Source organism: Peromyscus maniculatus, chromosome 12, assembly GCF_049852395.1.
Source record: "Peromyscus maniculatus bairdii isolate BWxNUB_F1_BW_parent chromosome 12, HU_Pman_BW_mat_3.1, whole genome shotgun sequence".
In the NCBI taxonomy this organism is placed as follows: domain Eukaryota; kingdom Metazoa; phylum Chordata; class Mammalia; order Rodentia; family Cricetidae; genus Peromyscus; species Peromyscus maniculatus.
The window spans coordinates 81,568,526-81,575,374 of NC_134863.1; the positions used below are offsets into that span (position 1 = coordinate 81,568,526).

The 6,849-nt window shown below is 50.4% G+C and overlaps 1 pseudogene; it reads left to right on the forward strand.

Moving 5' to 3' along the window:
- The first annotated feature begins 2,816 nt into the window (after nt 1-2,816).
- Nucleotides 2,817-3,482, forward strand: LOC143268165 (cytochrome c oxidase subunit 7B, mitochondrial pseudogene; annotated as a pseudogene).
- The last annotated feature ends 3,367 nt before the right edge of the window (nt 3,483-6,849 follow it).

The window sequence follows — 6,849 nt, forward strand, 5'->3', positions numbered from 1 at the left end:
TAAAAAAACTATATACAATAAGAACAATTATCAGGTAAGAATTACATTCTTCTTCCCAGCATTCTCTTTGCCCTAAAAATCCTGCCTAGCTATTGGCCATTCAGCTTTTTATTCAACCAATCAGAGTGACAAATTTTCACAGTGTGAAGGAATATTCCACAACAGGACTCTTTCCTCACAAGCCCTCTATAGCATCGTTTCTCAGTTAAACATCATGGAAGACTATGTGGCTTTACCTTGTGTCCCAAACACTTTTGTGACTGCTGGAGGCAGCCACTGGGATAGGTAACTGTGACAGCTATAGAGAAGACTGTGGCCCTGCATGGCTTACCTAACCAAGAGGTATCTGAGGACAGGAGAGAGCGCCCCGAGGGGACCTTCAGCTTGTCTGCTTTATGTACTTATTGTGGGATCTCAAATTTTTCTCATAAATATCAATATACACAAAACTTTGACAATGTCCCTTTCTCCATAACTCAACACATCTTCCAGCCTTAAGATGCGTTTGCTGGGGCTACTGGAGGATGACTGTGAGCGGGTAAACCCTGCAGTTTTTTTGCAAGGCTGAGTTAAAATGGGAGCCAGGTACCAGGCACCATCAAGCCTTACGCACTTTCTCCATCACCAGCCTATATTCACTTTGGAATTTGAATAAATATTTACTGTATTGATGAATTTCTGTGGGGCAGGAGTCACCAAGTCGCAGAACAAGTCTGAAATACGGCTCCCTGGAAAATATTTTGCAAGGGGCCCTTGCCCTTAATTCTTGTCAAAATATATACAGAAATGAGCCTTCCTGGACTTTTGCCAGCATGCAGGGGTTGCAGTGGACGTGTGCGTGGCCCTTGGGAGTGGCTGCCAATGTGTGCATTGTCAGGGAGCGAGCGTGCCACAGGCCCTCGGCGTTGCCAGCTCTGGTGGAGACAAACAGGCCTGTGTTCCCACATACAGGACTTCTGGCTCTTCGCCAAAACCTGGGGTGAGTTGGGAGTGAGGGTGGGGTGTCAGGGGGACTGCCTGGGTCTAGAAGATGAATGTTTTCATCGGTTCAACCAAAAAGGGGGGAGATGGGCCCCGGGGCTTGCAAAATATCACATCCTGGTAAAAATAGTTTGAAAAACAGGAGATTCCTGGAAAGCGATCATGCTGACAGCGGACAGGGTGTTTGGGACCTGCCAAACTGTAGAGCAGGGTTCAGTTCAGATGCAGCGGAGGTGTAGAGGCCGAGAGAGAGAGAGCAGACTGGCCACTCTGGTCCTTGTCTGTCCGTGGAGCCCATTTGGCAGCAGACACAGCCTTTAGCACCCCCAGAGGTATATTTACAGCCTTGGCCTCTACCTCAGAGGGCTGGACCTTCCTCTCAGCCCATGCTCACCTGGCTCATATGGGAATCTTCCCTTGTACAGGCTGTGTCCTGTGCTGGACCTTCTCCTTCCATCCAGGCTCGTTCTTCTCCCTGTTCCAGGCTCAGCTCAGTCACTGCCTTCTCCTCAAGCCTTGGTCACGCAGGCCTCTGGCCTGTACCCCTGTCTGCTGTGACATGCAGCACTGGCTCACCATATCAGGGCTTTCTCCCGATACAACACAAGTGTCCCTTCCTTTTACACTTTCCTGGGGTCGGTAGGCTCACTAGTTGTGAGGATGAAGACAGTTCTCACATGGCTGGGGGAGGCCTCTGGCAGGCTCTGGTTGCTGGTGCCCTAGCCCATCTCCATGGAGGCCTCCCTGTGGCCTCTTCTGTCTCCTGAGGTCACAAGTGCTCAGAGTGGGGGCCTGGAAGCAGGTGGGGCACAAACCAAAGCATGAGCAGCACCTGCTGCCTTGGTGTGTGTGTGTGTGTGTGTGTGTGTGTGTGTGTGTGTGTGTGTGTGAATCCATCGTGGAAATTCTTATGTGAAGGATGGGGGTCACACAGCAACAAGCCAGAGTAGCCAGTCCACTCTCACTGCAAAGTACCTGGGGACCCCCATGAATCACGAAGATGAGCCTCCCAATAGAACGGGTAAGATCAGGTCTAACAGCTGCTCACGTCAAATGCTCCCCCCAGAGCATTGAACTGGAAGTAACTGATTTTCCAGGACTTTCTCTCGTTTTTGTTTCATTCTGGCTGATGAGGGGTGTGACTGGGGAGAGTCTGGTTAGCAGGGAAGGGTTTGACTTTGTTGGGTACTCACTGTGTGACTGTTAGGGACTGAATATGTCTCCGTCCAAATCTGTATATTGATAGCCTAAGCTGCAGTGTTGTGGACACACAGTTTTCAGATCCAGTGTCTTACGGAGGTGACTGAGGTCATGAGAGGTAGGGCGACCTCCCATCCAGTCTGCCTAGTGTCATTATAAGAAGGGAGAATTAGGTTACAGACACCCAGGATGACCATATACAAATGCCGGAAGAAAGCATCTGTTGGCTAGCTACCAAAAGAGTTTTCAGGGTAAACAAGTATGCCAATGCCTTGACCTTGGGCTGGTAGCCTCTCCAACTGTCAATGAGTCAATTTCAGTTGGCCAAAGCCAGCCCATCGGTGGTGGTTGCTAAGGCAGACCTGCTCGACAAATACCGTGATGTATTCATGATCGATGTGAACAGTCCTGTGCTGTTTTAAATCACTGTCCTCCCCCAGCTCGGCAGACAATACAAGCTCCATTCACCTAAACCTGTACACGCCTTCCCTCTCTTCAGGGTGCAGAGCTACACAGAGAACTCCAACAAGGAAAGATGCCGATTCTTGTTTTTCAGGGCTCTTTGCGAGGGTGGCTGGGGTGAATTTGCACCCAGGCAGTGCTGTGGTCACCGCAGTTCCATCTTCTTCCCCGTGATGTTGCCCTTGGTCAAAAATGCAGTGAGCTGTCTGCAAGCTCAAAGCTTTCAGCAAGCAGGGCAAGGCAGAGGCACTGGAAACAGACACCTGATTTCCATGACCAATATGGAAGTGCTTTGTTAGTGGTGGAGTCCTCGTCTGCGTTTCTGCGGGGACATACACAGCAACACAAATTGGCATAGAACGGAACCTGTCTCCTGCTGGCAGAGTCACCCCAAAGGAATGGAGAGATCAGTAGTCATGCCAGCTGCTACAATAATCAAGGGATTGTTTCGAAATCAACTTAGAAGTGATTCCAAGTTAAAGAATCATGTATTCACTAAAATATAGCATATTGAAGAAAAAATAAAGTACCTGTGAAACCTTGAAAGAAAGAAAGAAAGAAAGAAAGAAAGAAAGAAAGAAAGAAAGAAAGAAAGAAAGAAAGAAAGAAGGAAAGGAAGGAAGGAAGGAAGGAAGGAAGGAAGAAGAAAGAAAGAAAGAAAGAAAGAAAGAAAGAAAGAAAGAAAGAAAGAAAGAAAGAAAGAAAGAAAGAAAGAAAGAAAGGAAAGATGCCACCATGAGTTCATGGTCTAGGTTGGGAAGGCACGTACAGCTGTACCATGTACCCGGGAGACCCTGGCTGGGTAGGAACAGACAGGAGGCCAGAGTGGGCTTTGCTGAGGAGGTTCTGTCCACCCGGTGAGTAGGACGTGGTGGATGGCAGAGGAAGAGTATTTAAGGCCACCGGCCCCTGCGTTGAGCTCCACTGAGAGGGAAGGGAGACCTCAGCGATGCTCAGGGACCGAGCACCAGCATGATTCTCCACAATTCCCATCTACAGTTTCTTTGGGTTTAGGGAGACCAGGCTTTCTGGCTCCAAGAAGGTCATAGGAAACTAGGCTCTGGTAGCACACACCTTTAATCTCAGCAGAAGCAGGCCTATCTTTGTGAGTTCAGGGCCCACCTGGTCTACAGAGTGAGTTCCAGGACAGCCAAGGCAGAGAAACCCTGTCTTGAAAAACCCAAAACAAACAAACAAACAAACAAAAGAGAGTCATAGGAGCAGCTGTGAGCCTTGACGGGGTTTCTTTCCTATCATCTGTGATCTCTGAAGGCTTGTGGCCTAGAGTATGCCCTGGAGAGAGCAGTTTGTGGCCCTGGTATGACATAGAGAGCTTTAGTGTAATTTACAAAGACTGAGGTAATTAGTTTTAATTGAGGTCCTCTAGATGCATTTCCGGCAGTGATATTCTCCAGATGACCCCCACCCCCAGGCCTACCAGACGCTAAATAGGAAAATGTGTGTGTTTTATGTGTTTCAGACAAGCTCCTCTTCCACAACACGCCCAGCCCCACATCTGCTAATGCTCACATGAAAGGCTCTGAGGGACTCCGCTCTACAAAAACTGTCGATTTTGACAGACTACCTTCTCCCAAACGGTGGCCTTAAAAATCACTCCTGGGTTTTGGCCCCGGCTGACTTTGAAGGCAAATACACTTGGTGGGGTTCAGAGCACAGCCCCGAGGATTTTGAAAGTTAACTGCTGGTGAGCGTCCCAGCAAGGGCATGATGGAGATGCTCTCCGGAGCAGAAGCGTGGTGACAGCGGGGTACCTTCTGGAAAATGCTGCAGTCAGGTAGCACAGGAGGACAGGATGCTGGATCTTAGGTAACCAGGGTACATTCTCTCCCACACGTCCTCTGCTTTGTGTGGCCCCCTCTCTCTCAGGCCGGGAACAGAGAAAGCTAACAGGCTCCCAGTGAGATGGAAAGGAAGGCCCGAGTCCCAGCCTGAGCCTTGTATGCGTCCTGGGGCTTTCAAATCTGCAAGCCAGCCATATGCACAATGCTATGGAGACCACCCGTGCGTGACATGCGCTGCATGCCCCCTGTCCATCAGTTTCGGGGGGTGGGACCCACTGATTTCATCACCTCCACACAGCTCTCTCCCTCACCTGCCTTGTTTCTGTCAGTGGTCCATCACTCAATGTCACCCTGGTCAGAACCCTGGCTGCTGGACATCTCTCAAGTTCCCGTCTTGCGCAGCGTCTTCTTCAGTTCTGGATGCGGCCTCCCCCAGCCTTCAGCTTTTAGATCCCCTTCCAGGCTACCGAGAGGCCCAAGCGCTGAAGCCAGGTGTCGTGGTCAGTGCCCTGTTGCTGTGAAGAGACACCACGACCATGGAAACTGTAGAAAGGAAAATAGTTAATCAGGGCTTGCTAACTGTTTCAGAGGTTAAGCTCATTGTTACCATGGCGGGAGGCATGGCGGCACACAGACATGGTGCTGGAGAGGGAGCTGAGAGTTCTACATCTGGATCTATGGGCAGCAGGAAGAGAGACTGGGCGCTGGGCCTGCGTCGAGCTTCTGAAACCCCAGAGCTCACCCTCGGTGACACACTTCCCCCAACAACGCCACACCTGCTCCAACAAGGCCTCACTCCTAATCCTCTCAAGTAGCGCCACTCCCTGATGACCAAGCCTTCAAATATATGAGCCTATGAGGGGCCATTCTCACCCCAAATGTCACACCAGGAAAGGAGTGTCCCAAGAGGCCAGGAAGCTGAAGGGAGGTGAGACATTCCTTTTTCACTCTGGGCAAAGGCCGTTACGTAGTGCTAGATAGGCACACACCAGCAGGTACCCAGACATGTGCCAGCATACACAGGCCACACGTAGGCAGGCACAGATACACACACACACACACACACACACATGAGTGAGTGAGAGAGAGAGAGAGAGAGAGAGAGAGAGAGAGAGAGAGAGAGAGAGACTGGGAGAGAACCTGGTACACAGGCTTATAGACAGACACACACAGGCTGCAAAGGCCAAGGCTACAGGTTTCTGACCTCCAGGTCATTTTTAGCCAGAATCACACAAAGGCGGCATTAGCCAGGAGTGGCTATATAATCGATGGCATCACTGCTGTCCTTTGGGGTTTTCTGGGCTCCACCGTGGGCCATTTTGTGCTGACTCGGAGGCCCCTGGGATGTCTAGCCTTAGGCATCTTGGCCCATGCTGGACATCCATATTAGTGCCCTGTTGTCTAAACACAGGCGGGTCTGTATGGCGTTCTGGTCTCAACAGTGAATGTAGCTGGTTCCATCGATGCAGCCGCCAGAGTGGTTTCTGTATTTCTAATTCATCTTCATAATTTACTTGTTCTCCAATCCCAACGTTAAAAGAAAAATTCTGCCTGATATGGTGGGGCATACCTGCCATACCAATACTGGGGAGACCGAGGCAGGAGGATGGCAAATCCAACTGGAGTCTTGGGGGACGATAGGAAGCTCCAGTCTAAAGCATGGGAGCTTTTAACAAGGAGAGCAAAAGAGAGAAGGCATCTGAGGTGTTGGAAACTCACGGGCGAGGGCTGGAAGAAGGAAGAGACATATGCGAAGCTGTTGATGACAGGACACTTGCCGTTCATTGGCTAGATCCCAGCTTGAGTTGATGTCTCTTCGGTTTGGCTTCAGGACAAACCGAAGAGACGGCGAGGCCACAGTAAACTCAGTGTGCACTGGGACTCCCGTTTGAATCCCAAGACCACGATGGCCGCTGCACGCCTTTTCCGTGTGAACCGTCGGTGCTGACACTCCATCCAACCCGGAAGCAGCACTTAGTCACCGCCCCTTCCCTCCTGTCTCAAAGCCTCACCCCTTCTTCTCATCCTGCCCGCTCTTCTATCACCGGCGTAAGTTGATGTCAAAGGTGTACGTCTTCACAGTGCCCCCAGCGGTGTGAGGGGGCGCGGAGGTGGCCTCAAGTGTTCAGTGCACATCAGCGCTAAGCATCCCGTCTTGCTAAATCCACACCCTGTGTCTATCTCTGTGGTGGATTTCAGATTGAGGAGCAAAATCAACTCAAGCTGGGATCTAGCCAGTGAACAGCAAGTGTCCTGTCCTAAATTCTAGTTTCGATACACGGTGACAAGACCTGTCTTGGGGTTTTCTGTTACTACGATGACGACGAAACACCACGACCAAAAATCAAGTTGGGGAGGAAGGGGTTTGTTTGGCTTACACTTCAGCATTGCTGTTCATCAATGA